This window comes from Macaca nemestrina, chromosome 11, assembly GCF_043159975.1.
Source record: "Macaca nemestrina isolate mMacNem1 chromosome 11, mMacNem.hap1, whole genome shotgun sequence".
NCBI classification, from domain to species: Eukaryota; Metazoa; Chordata; class Mammalia; order Primates; family Cercopithecidae; genus Macaca; species Macaca nemestrina.
In genome coordinates, this window is record NC_092135.1 from 469,642 (window position 1) to 488,660 (window position 19,019).

Below are 19,019 nucleotides of genomic sequence, written 5' to 3' on the forward strand. Positions count from 1 at the left end.
CAGGCTGGAGTGCAGTGGCACGATCATGGCTCACTGCAGCCTCGACCTCCTGGGCTCAAGCATTCCTCCCATCTCAGGCTCCTGAATAGCTGGGACCACAGGCATGCACCATGTCCCATGAATGTATTTTTTATTACTTTTAGCAGAGGTGGGGTCTCCCTATGTTGCCCAGTCTGGTCCCAAACTTTGGAGCACAGGAGATCCAACCACCTCGGCCTCTCAAAGTGCTGGGATCACAGGTGTGAGCCACCGTGCCCAGCCTGGTTTTACTTTTTTTTTTTTACTCCCCTTGTCGATTCTCTTCAGAGACCATCGCTTTCCACTCTGTGACAGGGGCTCTGTGGCTTGCTGGATTTGTCTCTTCACCATCAGGGAAGAAATGACATTGTGTTCCCAGATCAATGCAGTGTAGCTGCCATCGATGACTGGACAGAATGAGAGGGCATGAGCGGGCCAGGCAGTTTCAGGGAGGCCTGCAGGAGACACAGCCTAGCTGCCGCCACAGCTCCCCAGGGCCCTTGGACTCCTGCTGGTCCCCACTGGGCTACAAGCAGCTTAGTGAGAGACATGGGGGCGGGAGGATCCGCTGGCTTGGTGCCTCTGCAGCCTGGAGAGATGGAGACATTAATGTTCTGTGGGAGGATGGACCTTTAGTCAGCAGATCAGTTCTTCTCCTGTGAGATGCCGCAGTTCACAGGTCTTTCAGAAAATGAAAGGCGAAATGGGAGCTTAAACCCAGTACGCACGTCCTACCACGCAGCTGCCAGCTCTTTAGGGCACAATTCCAGGTGCTTTCCTTGCTTCTCTGACTCATTCTCCTTTTCTTTTCTCCTGCGTCCCTGGAACTGCGTTCTTCAAAAGATATAGCATACACATTTTATCTGGGACTCTGCTCTCTGAGGAACCCCATGTAAGCACAGGTCAAAGAGGAAAATCCAGACCACTGTTCTGAGAGTCCAAATATCCCAGTGTTTTACCTCTTGAATAGAAAAAACATCTGAAGAGGAAGTCAAATCAATCTCTGAAAATGTAGTTGCATGTAAGGGTACAACTCTTCGCTCCAATGGGTTATCTGTGTAAGATGCCACTCCAGGAGAGAGGCCATGCTCCACACACTGTAGACATGAAAAAATAACATTTGACCGGGCGCAGTGGCTGACGCCTGTAATCACAGCACTTTGGGAGGCCGAGGTGGGCAGATCACGAGGTCAGGAGATCGAGACCATCCTGGCTAACACGGTGAAACCCCATCTCTACTAAAAATGCAAAAAACTAGCCGGGCATGGTGGCGGCGCCTGTAGTCCCAGCTACTCGGGAGGCTGAGGCAGGACAATGGCCTGAACCCAGGAGGTGGAGCTTGCAGTGAGCTGAGATCCCGCCACTGCACTCCAGCCTGGGAGACAGAGCGAGACTCCATCTCAAAAAATAAAAAAATAGACGTTTAACGTTCTTCAGGTTATATTTTAGTGAATGTTAACATATGAACCAAAATTCTATGGGATTTCAAAAATTCTAATATGCCTGAGTCTATGCTGTCAATCATTATTATGGTTATTGTTATTGTAGGCCACAGAAATAACCACATTTCCTTGTCAACTGTGTCTTCAACTATGAGTATTTAAAGTCATTTCCACAGTTAATTGCTTAATTCTGATGCAGTTTCTGAAAACTTCCCGAGCACGCAAAAATCCTTGAGTATATGGTGTCTTTTAGGAGTTTCATAAAAGGATGGAAAGAACCCGGAAAAGCACTCTTGAACAAAGTCCGGGGGCAATCCAGGGAGCCCAGGCCCAGACCCGGCAGGCAAGAGGCAAGGCTGCAGCAAGCAACTCTGCAGGAAGCACGACCTGCGCATGCCACCACCTACTGAGGCCTCAGCACAGGCGGGGCTTCCCTTCCCCCTGGGCGGAAGTGGCAGGGGCCCAGGATCCCTCCCAGGTAAAAGGTGTGCCCTTGGAAGATGCAGAGGCAGGAGAAACAATCCCTTCCTTGGCTGGCTCCAGGGGCCAGAGACCTCAGAGAGCTCTTTGTGCTTCCCTGATAACCCCCCAGGGCGGTCTTGTCGCCGGAACCCTACGGGGCAGCAGATGGTTGTGCGCCTGATCAAACACAGGCAGAGATAAGACAGTGTCTGGGATTGCCCCAGAGGTGCCATCGCTGGCAGGAATCAGAGGACACTTGAGACAGTGACGTGCTCTCGCCGAATCTGTTGAGCTGAGCTGAGTGGTCTGTTTTTCCTCCCAAGGCCAGCAGGCCAGCAGGAAGACCGAGAGGAGAACAGCGCTTAGCCTGGGGCGGCCTGCCGGGGTGCAGCAGGCCCACCGCCCTTCCCGAGAGGCTTGGCTGGGGCGGGGGTGAGGCCAGGGTCCAGCCCTCTCTCCAGTCTGCCAGGAGCTGAGGCTTCACCCCGAAGGGCATGCACCTCAGGATCCATCTCCAGAGAAGCTGAGTGGGCCCAGACTCCGAGTGTAGGGGGTGTCAGCAAGCAACTGGGGACTGCATGCACCGCCAGCGGAGCTCCCGCAGGGCTCCTCACCTGCCGTCGGTGGGGGAAGCCTCCAAAGTGAAATGCACAGATCAAAGCAAACACAAGAGAGGACGGAACACAGAGGAAAAAGGCAATGCCGGGGCAAAAGGAAACTGGAATCTACAGAAGGGAAATGATAGGAAATAGGGAATCCAGGACTCCAGGAAGAAGGGGTCTGAGAAAAGGAACAACCGGGGCCCCAGAACACTTCTAACACCTGCCAGGAGCTCTTAGAAATAAATTATGCACGAAAACTGAAAAGCTCAAATAGAATAGGAACATGAATTTGAGAAAATCTATTAGGAAGTAGAGAAAATAATAAAATCAAAGGATCAACCCAGGAAGTCCAACTTACAAATACTAGGAGTTCCAGAAGGAAAGACGAGGAAAGGAATTATTACAAAAATATTCAGTAAAATTTCCCAAAGTTTAGTTTTCAGATTTAAAGAGCCCACTGAGTTTTCAGCATAATAAATGGAAAAAAAAATCCCACCAAATTATATATTACCAGCACATTTCAGAACAGCAGGAACAATGCTAAAAGTTCCCAGAGAGAAACGGGGCAAATAGGTGACAGAGATTTTTTTTTTTAATGGAAGAAAGAGGATCAATTCCTGTATAATTCTGAAGGAAAGTTGTTCCCAGCCTAGAATTTAGCACTCAGTCAAATCTAAGAGTAAAATAGAATTATCTCAGACATATAAAGTCTCAAAAAATTTACCTAAGGAAGCTACTAGAATACAGATTACAGCAAAACCAGTGAATTAGCCAAGAAGTAGGAAAATGACCCAGTCCATGAAGGAGCCAGAATCCACCAGGTGGTGAAAAGAAATCCTTGGGCTGGGGCTGTGCCACTGGTCCCACAGGAGTAGAAGAGGGAGTTCCAGGGTGGAGATATTCACAAAGAAGAAGTGAAAGAAATTGATAGATGAGGAATGCATTTGACCATGTGAGAAATATAGTTTATTTACATAGTTGTTGAAGAGTTTGAGCCGCCACAGATACATGGAAAATTAAACAAACAAAAAGAAGCAATGATTAACTCCAGGAAAATAAAAAGTACAAGGAAAGCAGCCTGATCCCAGTACACTACTGAGTTCATCAGTGAATAATACTGACATTATCATAATAAGAATGCAGCACTGATTTTAAAAAAATGAAAGTTGTAAAAGATACCTCATTCCTAATACCCAAAGGCATGTGGAGCTGTTTGGGGGCAGGGATGGATTTACCCAGAGTCCATCCCTGTGCTTCGTCCTCCTTATGAACTCATGGCAGTGTGGGTAAATCTCTCACACGGTGGGCAGCTCAGTCTGCTCTATGAAAAAAAAAAAAAAGTCTGTAAATCTGATTACAAATCTGACCGGTGACCCAGGCCTAAATGTTCAGAATCTGAGTTCTGGGGGCTCAACCAAGGTTGCCTGCACATCCTTCCACACAGCCTGCCCAATTCTCCAGCAGCTGTGCAGTGGAAACACATGGGTTTGGGGTACAATGGTGGAAGATTTGGGCTCTCTGCTCTGCTGAGAACAAGCTGCATCACTTTGTGCAAATCTCTCAGCATCAGGCCTTGGATTCCTCATCTCTCAAGTGAAGGCAGTGATGCTAGGAGGTGTGTCTCATGAGGCTGTCCTGGCCATCCACTCTCTCACTTATGAGCACTTACTACCTGCCAGATCTGCACACATATAACCTCATTTGGTTCTCACAATAACCCTGAAAATTAGGTATTATTGTTTCCCCATCATGCAAATGAGAAAATTGAAGCAACTGGAATCAGTTTTCCCTGTGATTCCTCCTCCAGACTTCAGCCAGAAAGGTCTAACTATGCACGGGTCATTTCCTGCTCAAAACCCTTCGTAAAGCCTCTACTTCTAAAAGGTTGGGGTGTTTCCCATTTCTCCTCTAAAAAGGCACCCAAAAGCAACCAAGTAGAAGAGGAACAGAGACAGAGATGCTACTGTTGATAAATCGAAGAGACATCTAAAATTCAGAGCCGCAAAACAGAAGGGAAGACTGCCAGGTGCAGGCACACCAACCAAGGCATGGCGGGGACTTGGGGGAACCTCGCCCCTCAGAGCTCAGAGACAGCCAGCAGAACATGTGTTTTTGTTTTTTTTTTTTTTTTTTTTTTGAGACTGAGTCTCGCTCTGTCGCCCAGGCTGGAGTACAGTGGTGCAATCTTGGCTCACTGCAAGTTCCACCTTCTCAGTTGACGCCATTCTCCTGCCTCAGCCTCATGAGTAGCTGGGACTACAGGCGCCTGCCACTACACCCGGCTAATTTTTTGTAGTTTCAGTAGAGACAGGGTTTCACCGTATTAGCCAGGATGGTCTCCATCTTCTGACCTTGTGATCCGTCTGCCTCGGCCTCCCAAAGTGCTGGGATTACAGGCGTGAGCCACCGCGCCCGGCCCAGGCTGCTCTTAAATCCTGGCCTCAGGTGATACTCCTGCCTCAGCCTCCCAAAGTGCTGGGATTACAGGCATGAGCCACCGGCCCGTTCCCAGAACATGTTTTTTAAGGTTAAGGTACATCTTAAATGACGAACCGATGAAGGTCAACAGAATCTGAGAGCACAAGATGGAGCTGGGGTTTCCCAGGACTGGTGTGGTTGGGACAAGGGTGATGGGCTGTGCCAAGGTCATGAAGGGAAGCCACATTTGTCAGGAAAAGCCTGTGGTTTGCAGGGGCGCAGGAGGGAGGCCTGTACTGAGCTGCCTGAGCTGCCTTTGGGTGCAGATCTGAAAGCTGAGGATTGATAAAGCTAAACACAGTGGCCTCACGCCACATGTGAGGACAGCCCCAGACCACTCTCCATGGAGCCCCCTGCCAATAGCTGCTTCTGGAGGAGCTCAATCAGAAGGAAGCTAGCAAAGCTGCTATGTAAAGCCATCACTACAAAAGGGGATGTGGGAAAGAGGAGGACAAACACTACCACAAAAAATGACAAGTATGTAAAGTAATTCTATTGGTTCGTTCTCGCACTGCTATAGAGAAATACCAGAGACTGGGTAATTTATAAAGAAAAGAGGCTTAATTTGCTCATGGTACTGCAGGCTGTACAGGAAGCATAATGCTGGCATCTGCTTGGCGTCTGGGGCGGTCTCAGGAAACTTATAATCATGGCAGGAGGTGAAGAGGGAGCAGGCATGTCACATGGCTGGCATGGGAGCAAGAGAGAGCTGGAGGAGGTGCCACACACTTTTCAACAACCAGATCTCAAAAGAACTCACTATCATGAGAACAGCACAAAGAAGATAGAATCCACCTCCATGATCCACTCACCTCCAACCAGGCCCCACCTCCAACATTGGGGATTACAATTCAACATGAGATTTGGGTGGGGACACATATCCAAACCATATCAGTAATGCATATGTTAATTAGCTTGACTTAGCCATTCTACAACACATACATATTTCAAAACAACACATACAAGATAAATATATACATTTTATTTGTTGATAAATAAGTAAATTCATTAAAATGTTATGTTTAAAAAGTTTTGTCAAACATAAACAGGTAGTGTAGTTCACCTGGAAACTACACCACTCCACAGAGAATTTATTTGATTTGATTTCCGATTCAAAGGAATGAATTCAAAGGTGAGTTTGTAGGGTAGCTGCTGGACCAGATGACTTTACAATTGTCCCTTCTAAATCTCCAAAGGACTCCATGGCCCAGGAGCACTACCAACAAAATGTCAACCTTTGGTCCGCCTTCTTCATATCCTCCAGGGAAGTTCTGACCAATTTCTCTTATAAGCTTCCCACATTGTCCAAGAAAATTACCACAGGCCTCCAGGATGAGTCTAAAGGAATCTTGACCATGCACAGTGTATTAGTTCACTTTCACACTGCTATGAAGAAATACCTGAGACTGGGCAATTTGTAAAGGAAAGAATTTTAATTGACTCACAGTGCCACATGACTGGGGAAGCCTCAGGAAACTTACAATCATGGAAGAAGGCGAAGGGAAAGCAAGGCACGTCTTACATGGCAGCAGGAGAGAAAGAAGAGTGGACTGGTGAGCTGACAAACACTTTTTAAAACCATCAGATGTCATGAGAACTCGCCCACTATGACACAGCAGGAGAGAGAGAAGAGTGGACTGGTGAGCTGACACACACTTTTTAAAACCATCAGATGTTGTGAGAACTCACCCACTATGATGAGAACACCAAGGGGAAAACTGCCCCCATGACCCAGTCACCTCCTACCAGATCCCTCCCTCAACATGTGGAGATTACAATTCGAGAAGAGATTCGGGTGGGGACACAGCCAAACCATATCACACCGGCAGGAAGTTTTGTGAAACAAGTCCTGGATGCCCAGGGAGCCTAGCCAAGCTCAGAAGGCAGCAGTTGGGAGGAAGGGAATGGGTTCTTGTGGGTTTGGTTTGTCTCTTAAACTATACTCTAGGTCCTCCCTACTCAAAGGAGGAGGAAGAAGAGAAAAGAAGAAGATGACTACGATGACAACAAACAAGTAGTAGACGAGATCTTGGGCCAGAAAAATGCTGCCCTGGATGATATGCAAACTGAGATTAAACAGTTCAATTTTGACTTCAAGCGAGCGAGAGAGAGAGAGAGAGAGAGAAAGAACAAACGAACTACCAAGTGTTCAGTGAAGCAATAATTTCTGCAAAACAATGGCAAAAGCAGAAAAACATGAGTGCATGGAAATTACAGCAAAATAACAAAAGGAGAAGGAGCATGAATCAGCAGAGCCTAAAGAAAGTAGAAGAATTAAACAATTGTGGAAACAAAATTAAATAGGAAGCTGCAGAGAGAGAGTGGACTCTGCCATTCCTGGTGAGGAAGGAAGAGGACAGCAGGGGATGAGAGGATGCTAGTGAACAGGAACTTGCAGGGCAATGGCACCCAGTCATCACGACAAATCATATTTTAATGCAATCTTGTCTGACCTACGGCCCAGAACGGCTTTGAATGCAGTCCAACACAAATTCGTAAACTTTCTTAAAACATTATGAGATTTTTTCTGATTTTTTCTTTAGCTTATCAGCTATCATTACAACTGTACTAGTTCGTTTTCAAACTGCTATAAGGAAATACCAAGACTAGGTAAATTATAAAGAAAGGAGGCTTAATTGGCTCACAGTTCTGCAGGCTGTACAGGCAGCATGATGTACAGTTCCTGCATGAACAGGAGGCGGGCTATATAGCATGATGTACTGATGTTCAGTATGTTTTATGTGTGGTCCAAGACAATTCTTCTTCCAGTGTGGCCCAGGGAAGCCAAAAGATTGGACACCTTTGCTTTAATGCAATATTCTTAAAATCAAAATTAATGCATAATGAACAAAATATCAAAATTTTAAATAAAGACAGAATCGATTTTTTCCTTTTGCCTCAGGCTCCAATATGATTCCACAGAGCACTGGAGGAGAACACTGAAAGAAAAATGAGCAAGAAGAAGTGAAAATAAACACAGGTTTTAGAATAATTAAAGAGAACATTATGAAATTGAATGGATAGTTATTGTACTTGAAAGAAACCCTTAGGCAGCCAGGCCAAAAACCAAATGGCAATAAAAACCTCGGTCTTTTTCGTAGGTATGTTGAGGTATGTATTAGTGTGTGTAGCAATACCTAACTCACACGTTTTGTTTGTTTGTTTGTTTGTTTGTTTTTGAGATGGAGTTTTGCTCTTTTTGCCCAGGCTGGAGTGCAGTGGCATGATCTCGGCTCACTGCAACCTCTGCCCCCCAGGTTCAAGCGAGTCTCTTGCCTCAGCCTCCCAAGTAGCTAGGATTACAGGCACCCGCCACCATGCCTGGCTAATTTTTGTATTTTTAGTAGAGACAGGGTTTCACCATGTTGGCTAGGCTGGTCTCGAACTCCTGACCTCAGGCGATCCACCCACCTCAGCCTCCCAAAGTGCTAGGATTACAGGCATGAGCTACCACACCCGGCCCCTCACATGTTTTTAATTTGTGTTTCCCTAGTGACCCAAGATAGATACCTCTACACATGCATAAAAAGATTGAGGTTGTGGTTGTTTTGTTTTCTGGCCTGACTGAAGGGAGTCTGCTCATCCTTAATCTTAAAGATCTGCTGGACCATAGAATGGTCCCTTGGATTCCTATGGTTCAGCTGAGCCTAAACTAAAATTTTAAAATAACCCTGACAAAAGGAAGTGATCACAGCCGGACACAGCACTGGATGTGGTATCCGGAGCTCATTTCTGTTCAGCCTGACGTGCAGTGCTGCTCCTGAGAGCTGACTGTGAGCGAGGAAAGAGGTTCTGGGAAAAGCGAGTGTGCATCCCCCTGCCTCTGAGAAATGGTAGCAAACACTTTAAGCCACCCTCCTTTTGAAAATAGTTTACATAGCAAGATTTAATATTGCAAATGCATCGTAAATAAGTCATTGATCAAGACTCAAAATTAAGAGAAACATGGATTCCTGGAAAGTCAGTATCAGTTTTGCCCTAAGGGCATCTGCAAAACCTCAAGGTCTAATCACTGAGAGGGGCTTAGAGAGGGGACACAGGGTCCCAGGGTGAGGAGTCTGGGAGGAGGCATTGGCATAGAGCTGGAAGACTGTCTCGGATCATTCTTGCTGCTAGAGCAACACGCCACAGCCTGGGCAAGGTGTATGTAATATTTATTTCTCACAGTTCTGGAGGCTCAGAAGTCTAAAATTAGGGCACCAGCAGGTATGATGTCTAGTGAGGACCCAGTCTCTCTGTGTCCTCCAGAGAGGACAAATGCTATGTCCTGACACAGCCAAAAGGACAGAATGACAAAGGGGGTCACATGCTGTGGGAGGCCTCCTTGATAAAGGCCATCTTCCCACCCACAGTGAAGGAGCCTCATGACCTAATCATCTCCCCAGGGCCCCACCTCTCCATACGACTGCGCTGGAGATTATATTTCTTTCTTTTTTTGAGATGGAGTCTCGCTGAGTCTCCCAGGCTGGAGTGCAGTGGCGTGATCTCGGCTCACTGCAAGCTCCGCCTCCTAGGTTCACACCATTCTCCTGCCTCAGCCTCCCGAGTAGCTGGGACCACAGGCGCCCGCCACCTCGCTGGCTTTTTTTTTTTTTTTTTTTTTTTTGTATATTTAGTAGAGACGGGATTTCACCATGTCAGCCAGGATGGTCTCGGTCTCCTGACCTTGTGATCTGCCCGCCTCGGCCTCCCAAAGTGCTGGGATTACAGGCGCCGCCACCGCGCCCGGCCTGGAGATTACATTTCAAGAGGAATTTGAGAGGGAGCACAAACATTCAAACCTTAGCAGAACCTAAGTGTGAAACAGGAAGTAAGCCCTGAGTCCGCAAAAGAGCCTTCCTGTGTTGAACCGTGGCTGGTGGAGAAACTCAGCCGAGACTTTGTGAGCGTCAGTCAGTCACTGTGTGGATTTGCACCTCAAAGCAGAAAAAACCCTCGCTTGTAAAATTTGATTTTTGTTTTTTTTGAGACGGAGTTTTGCTCTTGTTGCCCAGGCTGGAGTGAAATGGCGCGATCTCAGCTCACCTCAACCTCTGCCTCCCGGGCTCAAGCGATTCTCCTGCCCTAGCCTCCTGAGTAGCTGGGATTACAGGCACGCACCACCAGGCCCAGCTATTTTTTGTAACTTTAGTAGAGATGGGGTTTCACCATGTTGACCAGGCTGGTCTCAAACTCCTGAACTCAGGTGATCCTCCTGTCTCGGCCTCCCAAAGTGCTGGGATTATAGGCGTGAGCCCCTGCGCCAAGCAGATAAATTTTAAATTTAAAAAGTGATGCCAGATGGGTAGAGCTCCTAGAAAACTAGAGGAAATGAATTCCAATGAAGGAAGTCAGTCAATCCCAACTAAAGCTTCAAGAAATTCCCACAGATAAAGTTCAAGGTAATTGGTCAGCTCACTGTGAAAAAAAATGTCAAAACTCACAAAGAAATAATACAACAGAGAACCAAGAGAAAAAGCAGAATCAGACCCAGACTTCGGATCAGACACAGAATGTGAAATAAGTTTAAAGGGCTTAAAGAAATAAAAGAGAGACTTAGAAATATGAACAATTAATGAGACACTATAAAAATTAACAGGGGAACGGATACATGAACAACACTTTTAAAAATGCATTATATAGTAATTGAAATTAAAAACTCAATGGACAGCAAAAAAGCTGCCACAAAAAAAACTGAGGAAATATAAGATATATCTAAAGAAATTATGCATAACCCAACCAAATAATAAATCAAAAAGATTTAAAAATATGTTTTGAAGAGGGAGAGTCATGGAAAGGAGATTGAGAAGATTTAATATAACTAGATTCCAAGAAGGAATAATAGGGAAATGAAGAAAAAGCAAAATTTGAAGAGATAAAGCCTGAGAATATTCTACAATTATTTGAAGGTGGTAAGCCTCAGATCCAGGAAGCAGTTGGCCCTAAAAAGGGATACATAAAAAGAAATCTGCAATAGACATGTTACCAGGGAAGTTGGAAGCAACAGAAAGAAAAGATTGACTATTTACAAAAGATCAACAAATAACCGATGACGGGTATGTATCGTTCAGAAGATGAGCAAATCACCCGGTGACCTTTCACGTTGTTAGTTATCTCTGCTAAGACCTTTTTCTGGGCATTGGAGCATCCTCAGTTCATTCCCAGGATAGGCCAGGAGTGCGTGACGCCTACAGCCCTTGGCCCATGATGAATGTTAAATATATGGCCCACCTTCCTTTCTCCAGGTGTGGATAACTCAGGAATGCTCTAGATAGCTTCTTGGAGCCTCACAGGGAGATGGAGGGCCAGCCCCCGACAGGAGCAAATGGCCTGATAGTGTCCCCATCCGCTGCCTCAGCCCCACTCAGTGCCAGCGCTTCCTGACATCACATCCCAAACTAGTAAGCACCCACATCATCAGGGCCAGCTTCTGGGAGAACCCAAACAGGACAGGCTCCAGCACAGCAGCCTTCTGCACCCCTCACCCTCTCAGCAGGCCATTTTTCCTAAGGAAGCCCTCCTTCCACCTCATTCTTTTTTTTTTCTTTTTTTTTTTTTTTGACAAAGTATTGCTCTTGTTGCCCAGGCTGGAGTGCAGTGGCACGATCTCGGCTCATTGCAACCTCTGCCCTTCGGAGTCAAGCAGTTCTGCCTCAGCCTCCCCAGTAGCTGGGGCTACAGGCACGTGCCACCACACCCAGCTAATTTTTTGTATTTTTAGTAGAGACAGGGTTTCAGCATGTTGGCCAGGCTGGTCTCCAATTCCTGGCCTCAAGTGATCCACCCGCCTTGGCCTCCCAAAGTGCTGGGATTACAGGCATGAGCCACCGCATCCGGCCCACCTCATTCTTTTTTTTTTTTTTCTTTTTTTTGGAGACAGAGTCTCGCTCTGTATCCCAGGCTGGAGTGCAGTGGTGCGATCTTGGCTCACCACAAGCTCCGCCTCCCGGGTTCACGCCATTCTCCTGCCTCAGTCTCCCGAGTAGCTGGGGCTACAGGCGCCCGCCACCACGCCTGGCTAATTTTTTTGTATTTTTAGTACAGATGGGGTTTCACCTTGTTAGCCAGGATGGTCTCGATCTCCTGACCTGGTGATCCACCTGCCTCAGCTTCCCAAAGTGCTGGAATTACAGGCATGAGCCACTGTGCCCAGCCCGGCCCACCTCATTCTTTAGAGTCATGGCCTGGCCGTGACACCAGCCCCCAAAGGCATGGTGGCCAGGTCTGTACATATCCAGCCCATTCCCTGCATAGCAACCCCAGGAAGAGGGGTCCCCACTAGTGACTTCTTCTGAGGAAAACAGTCATGCAGGGTGAGAGTTTAACCAAGGACATGAGGGATCTGCTCAGCCAGCAAGGCTCAGGGCAGTTGGGGCAGGCGTCTGCCTCTTCTTTCAGTGGACTGCAGGGGCCCAGTGAGATGATGCGCATGGACACGCTGCAGACTTTCCAGGAGCGTATGCTTCTTCACACACGAGCCAATGCTGGCTGCACATCCACTATGCACACAACACTGTTGGGAAGAAAGAAGAGCAGTCACTCGACCCAAAGCAGAAGCAGATGACAATGATTGTGACAATTATTACAGCAATGATGCGAGTAGGGAAAAGCAAGTTGTAACTAAAATCAAAGGTAAAAACTACGTGGAAGACATCAGGAAGGGCTAGAAGGAAGTTAATGTATGTGAAGGCACTTGCGCTTTTGGGAAGAGGGAGGGTATATTATTACCTCCTAGCCATCAGGAATTTTTCAGCTCCATTATAATCTTCTGTCGTTGACCAAAACGCCATTATATAGCACATGATTCTGTGTGTGTGTGTGTGTGTATTGTATGTGTGTTTTTAGTTTTTTTTTTATTAATCATGTTGGTTTATAAAAACTTAGAAAACAATCACAAGGCTGCTCATAATTCCACCACCCGCATACGATCTTTTAAATATTTTAGTATATATTTTCAAGTCGTTTTGTTAAATATATTTATTTTACAGAATTAAAACCAGATTATATGTATTTTTTCTATGCTGCCATTTATTTAGAAACATTTCATGAGTATCATTTCATTTCCCAGGTTATAAAATATGGTGTCCAACATATTTTCAATGACTGCATAATTCCCCACTATATGGATGTAACCAAAATTTATTTAACCATTACCAGTTTGGGGGCCAGAAAACTATACTCTGTTTTAGACTGCATTATAAGCAATGCCATTATAAGCATCCTCAAGGTTTTTGTACGTCTAATGGTTTCCCAGCCTCTTAGCCACTTTATTTTTCTCCATAACTAACCAACCATCTTGTTTATAACCAACTTACTATACATTTATTTTATTGCCTATCTCCCTCGATCAAAATCTAAGCCCCTTGAAGGCAGAGCTTTTCATCTGATTTATTCCCAATGCCAAGTACAGTGCCTCGGATGTCATAGTCACCAAATAAATACTTGTTGGATGTGGATGGATGCATGAATGGATGGATGGATAAACAGAGGGATGACATGAGAGAAATACAGAATATGATAAAATCCTGGAAAAATGGGCCAACAGAGTCAAATGCTTTAATGGAGGGATTAGGGAGAGGCAGGAGTTTGTGTGAGTTCTCTTGGTTCCAGAAAACTGTTTGTGCTTGTGGATGCCAAGTGTGGGTGGGGTTGGGAATCTACGCTACGTTCGTCGGCCAGGGGCTCTTTCAGGCCCCTCCCCCTCCCCCTTTTGAAGTAGACCACCCCCAGGTTCAACCAGTTTCAGACTCTACCATTTTGCTAACCCAAGCCTTTTTTCTTTTTTCTTTTTTAAGACGGAGGTTTGCTCTTGTTGACCAGGCTGGAGTGCAATGGCGCGATCTCGGCTCGCTGCAACCTCCACCTCCCAGGTTCAAGCAATTCTCCTGTCTCAGCCTCCTGAGTAGCTGGAATTACAGGTGCATGCCACCACACCAGGGTACGTTTTGTATTTTTAGTAGAGACGGGGTTTCATCACATTGGTCAGGCTGGACTCTAACTCCTGACCTCAGGTGATCCACCCGCCTCTGCCTCCCAAAGTGCTGGGATTACAGGTGTGAGTCACCTCGCCTGGCCCCTAAGCACTTTCATAGGTTAAATGAGATTGTGCCAAATAAACTGTATTTCATTATTTTTTTCCCAGTGTTTAAGGGCATAGTTGTTAATAAGGGTGATAAAAACAAGAAATATAACTAAGCCAGAGAGCCTCGACATAAAATTTTAAAATAAAAGGGTTTGGGCCAGGCGTGGTGGCTCAAGCCTGTAATCCCAGCACTTTGGGAGGCCGAGACGGGTGGATCACGAGGTCAGGAGATCGAGACCATCCTGGCTAACACAGTGAAACCCCCTCTCTACTAAAAAATACAAAAAACTAGCTGGGCAAGGTGGCGAGCACCTGTAGTCCCAGCTACTCGGGAGGCCGAGGCAGGAGAATGGCGTAAACCCAGGAGGCGGCGCTTGCAGTGAGCCGAGATTGCACCACTGTACTCCAGCCTGGGCGACAGAGCGAGACTCCTTCTCAAAAAAAAAAATAATAATAATAAATAAATAAATAAATAAATAAATAAATAAATAAAAGGGTTTGAATGCTTACAAAAATAGGGACAAAGCTACAGTAATCCAAACAGTATGGTACAAAGACAGACAGACAGACAGATAAAATAGGATAGAGAGCCCAGAAACAAACCCTCAGATATTTAGTCAAATGATTTTCAATATGGATGCCAAATCCATTCAATGGAGAAAGGACAGTCTTCTCAACAAATTATGATGGGAAATCTCAACAAATTATGATGGGAAATCTCAACAAATTATGATGGGAAAACTGAATAGTCATATCAAAAAATGAAATTGGACTCTTACCTTATGCCATAAACAAAAATTAACTAAAAATTGATCGAAGAGCTAAAAGTATGAAGCTTTTAGAAGAAAACCTAGAAAATCTTTGTGACATTGGATTTTGCAATGATTTCTTTGATATGGCACCAAAAGTTCAAGAAATAATACAAAAAAATAGATAACCTGGACTTTATCAAAATTAATGAAAGCCACTCATCAAGAGTGACAAGGCAATCCACAGAATGAAAGAAAATATTTGCAAATCATCTATTGGGTAGGGGATTAACATCCAGGATATATAAACAACTCCTAGAACTCAACAATAAAGACAAACAATCTAATTAAAAATGGAGAAAGGACTTGAATAGATACTTCTCCAAAGAATATATACAAATGGCCAATAAGCATATGAAAAGATGCTCAGTATCATTAATCATTAGGAAAATACAAATCAAAACCAGAATAATATACTACTTCACAGGCATCCTAATGGATGACTACTATTTATAAACAAACCAAAACACTCAGAAAATAACATGTTGGCAAGGATATGGAAAAATGCTCTGCATTGCTGGTGGGATGTAAAATTGTACACAGTGGAGAACAGTATGATAGTTCCTCAAACAATTAAAAACATAGAAACCATATGACTCCAACACAGCACTTCCATGGTTTATATTCCAAAGAACCAAAAGCAGGAACCTAAACAGATATTTGTACATTGCTGTTTATAATAGCATTATTTACAATAGCCAAAGGTGGAGCAACCCAAAGGGTCCATTGACAGATGAACGGATAAACAAAATGTGGTCTCCACACACAATGGAATAATATCCACTCTTAAAAAGGAAGGCTATTCTGACTCATGCTACAACATGGATGCACCCTGAAAACATTATGCTAAGTGAAATAAGCCACAGAAAGACAGACACGTATGATTCCACTTCTGTGAGGTACCTAGAGTGGTCACAATCAGAGAAACTAGAATAGTGGTTCCCAGCAGCTAGGGGGAGAGGAGAATGAGGAGTTTTAGTGCTTAATGGGCACAGAATTTCTGTTGGGGTCAGGAACGTGTTTTGGCAATAGACTGTGCTATGCTTGCACAACAATGTGAGTGTAAATGTCACTGAACTGTACACTTAAAAAGGGGTAAATGGTAAATTTCATATTATGTATATTTTACCACAAAAAAGAAAAAGAAACCAGCCGGGCGCGGTGGCTCAAGCCTGTAATCCCAGCACTTTGGGAGGCTGAGGAGGGTGGATCACCTGACACTGGGAGTTTGAGGCCAGCCTGACCAACATGGAGAAACCCCGTCTCTACTAAAAATACAAAATTAGCCGGGCGTGGTGGTGCATGCCTGTAATCCCAGCAACTTGGGAGGCTGAGGCAGGAGAATCGCTTGAACCCGGGAGGCAGAGGTTGAAGCGAGCCAAGATCACAGCATTGAACTCCAGCCTGGGCAAGAAGAGCGAAACTCCATCTCAAAAAATAAAATAAAAAAAATTTTTTAAAAAGAAAAACCAACTGTTCACTGTTTAGAAAATATGAAAGAAAGAAAAGTTTTTAAATATTGAAAATTTTAAAAGAAAAAGAAACGGCTCAAAGCAGTAGGTCTGATGGTACCCCACAAATGCAGCTGACCTGACTGGCACAGTGGACGGCCAGTTCATTTGTGCCCATAGAAAACTCTTTGGCCTGCCAAGAAAGCAAGGGGTGGTGTGGCCAGAAGGTCTGAGACCCTGGGGACAATCAAGTGACCAGGAAGCTAGTTCCAGGAAAGAAAAGGTTTACAGCCACTGCTCAAAAACACAGATAAGAAATCTAAGTCAATGTATTGTAAAAATAAAATGTAAGTTCACATTAGAATAATATTTAAGAAAAATCATTCAGTGGTATCTGAACTGGGTAGCCTAGTGTAAAAGATTTTTCCAGGGGTCCTTGGGGAAGACCTGATCCTATATCTTGGAGAAATAAAAAATTTAAAATATATATTTTCATGTTACCCAAAAGTTAGGGGTGTTTGAAAACTCTCTGAAATGACAAAGTAGAAGAGTTGGAACGGTTTGCACTAGCCGAACGATGACCACATAAGCATCGAATATGAGCAACTATCACTCACTGGAAGAAGCTGAATCTGTAATTATCCTCAAAATTACATGATTTTGGCCAGGCACGGTGGCTCACGCCTGTAATCCCAGCACTTTGGGAGGCCCAGGCGGGTGGATCATGAGGTCAGGAGTTCAAGAGCAGCCTGGCCAAGATGGTGAAACCCTGTCTCTACTGAAAAAAAACAAAAAACAAAAATTAGCCGGGCGTGGTGATGCATGCCTGTAGTCCCAGCTACTTGGGAGGCTGAGGCAGGAGAATCACTTGAACCCGGGAGGCAGAGGTCGTGGTGAGCCAAGATCTCGCCATTGCACTCCAGCCTGGATGACAAGAGCGAAACTCCATCTAAAAAAAAAAAAAAAACATGATTTTATAAGAAACATAAAAAGATCCTTAAATGCAAAAGGGGAAAGCGTAATAAGGGGGCTAATGCTTACTAATTTTAACAAGAGGAGGACAGTGGGGTCTGGGGGAGTCCTACCCCTGACTTTGGGTGTAGGTGGCAATGAGGCAGAAACCGCCTTGTGTCCTACCTAAGAGAAAGAGGGAACTCCCACAGCCAGGATCTGCCAAAAAAAGGTCAGGACTACCAACAACATGGGCGAGGGGGCCTCTGGGGTCACGCTGTTAGTCGCTGCGTAGAAGGAGGGCTCGAATCTAAAAAATGCAAGAAGGTAGGTCACCCAAGGGTGGGGAAGGTCCTGGCTGGAGGATGAAGGGGCCTCTTGGCTCTGGGGCAAGACGATGTCAAGGGGAATGACAAACCAAACCAATCCAAAGCCAGGGGACTCTGTGTCCTGGGTTCTCGGACAAGGTGACTGGGAGGGAGCCCACCAAGCTCAGGGAAAGGCCTGGCCTCCGTCATCCACCTGACCTCTGCCCTCCTTTCAACCTCAGCCTCAGCGTGGACCCGGGAGTCCTGCGTCCTCTCGTCCTGCTCCGCCTGGGCACACCACGGCCGCGAACCTCCTGCTGGCATCAGCCCCTCCCCAGCACAGGCTGTGCGCTCCCGCCCCGCCCCCCGCACACACCCCCGCCCCACACTCCCGGCACTGCAGCCTGAGCCTTCCTAGAGTTACTTAATCCACCCCAGCCCCAGGCACTGAACCACGCGTGCAGACCCCTCGTCCTCAGTTCTGCGGAGAGAGGGTCCCCACAGCATTTCTGCTCCTCCCCCAAGACTGCGGCAGGGCCCAGCAGCAGCAGACCCCACACAGTGAGTACCTGTAGGGCAAGTGCCTCTTTCGTTCTCATTAATAATAGTCAGCTCCCTTCTCCACGGGAAGACCCTGCCTTGCAGCCCCAGCCTGGCCTGCCCCTTCTTGCAGGCCCGCTCCGAATCCTGGGTAGGACTCGTGACGAGGCTCCGGGTGGCCGAGCCCTTCCGCGAGCGGCGCGGTCGGCTGCGCTGGCGCTCTGGGTTGAGGGGGAGGGGCTCCCACACCTGTGCGCGCCCGGGAGCGGGGACAGCGGCGGGGGCGCCCTGCGCACGGGGGCGAGGGGAGACGACTGCGCCTGAGGGAGGCACAGCCGCAGCCGGGTGGGAGGCAGAGACAACGAGAAACAGAGACCGGGCGATACGCACAGACAAAGCCGGCCCGAGCGCGGCGCAGGAGGCTACAGCCTGGCGGAGCAGCCCTCACCACCCCTGAGCGCCAGCGCCGACGCCCTCCCCGGCCCGCCCCTCCCGCCGGCCTCCGGAGGCTTAACCCTAGCCTGCCCGACCCCGCGGGGCCCCTGGAGCGGCGGTGGGTGGGTGCGGGCGCCTGGCCTCCCCCTCCAGGCCTCAGCGCGCGGCGCCGGGAGCTGACCGTGGTGCTGAGCGCGGCTCGCGCTCCGACGCGGTGCCCGACCCTGTGGCGGCCGCGCCCTGCTGCACCGCCGGCCCCCTGCGGTAAGTCGCCAAGGCCCTGAGAGGCTGCGTCGGTCCTGCCCCGCGGATGTGGACCCTGGGGGGAGGGCGAGGATTGGGGAATTTGGTGCGTTCTCTGGCGCGATGGACGGGCTGAGTGCAGGAAGCAGGGTCGACACCCTCCACCCAGTGGTGCCCGGCGCAGTCAGGGGCCTGGGGGCGGTGACCCTTTAGGTCCGG

The 19,019-nt window shown here is 47.0% G+C and overlaps 1 protein-coding gene and 1 long non-coding RNA gene across 7 annotated transcripts in view; one reads left to right on the top strand and one right to left on the bottom strand.

Annotated features, from left to right (window-relative positions):
- Positions 1-18,576, bottom strand: LOC139357042 (uncharacterized). Of its 3 annotated transcripts, none has more exons than XR_011609633.1 (4): positions 18,152-18,576; positions 17,461-17,584; positions 16,941-17,272; positions 1-12,494 (listed from the first exon to the last, which is right to left on the bottom strand). It is a non-coding gene; the product is annotated as an uncharacterized lncRNA (long non-coding RNA). The 3 variants fall into 3 exon arrangements; XR_011609634.1 differs by lacking the exon at positions 17,461-17,584 and having other exon boundaries at positions 9-1,115; positions 3,704-12,494; positions 18,152-18,528; XR_011609632.1 differs by lacking the exon at positions 17,461-17,584 and having other exon boundaries at positions 18,152-18,561.
- Positions 17,974-19,019, top strand: part of LOC105464151 (APC membrane recruitment protein 3) — a 10,763-nt gene continuing 9,717 nt past the window's right edge. For 2 of the 4 annotated variants that reach the window (XM_011711812.2, XM_011711813.2), the window contains exon 1: positions 17,974-18,143. The gene's annotated coding sequence lies outside the window, so the exon portion shown is untranslated. Of the gene's footprint in view, positions 18,144-18,563; positions 18,822-19,019 lie in introns of those variants that run through there. The other 2 variants (XM_011711814.3, XM_011711815.3) reach the window with 1 other exon arrangement.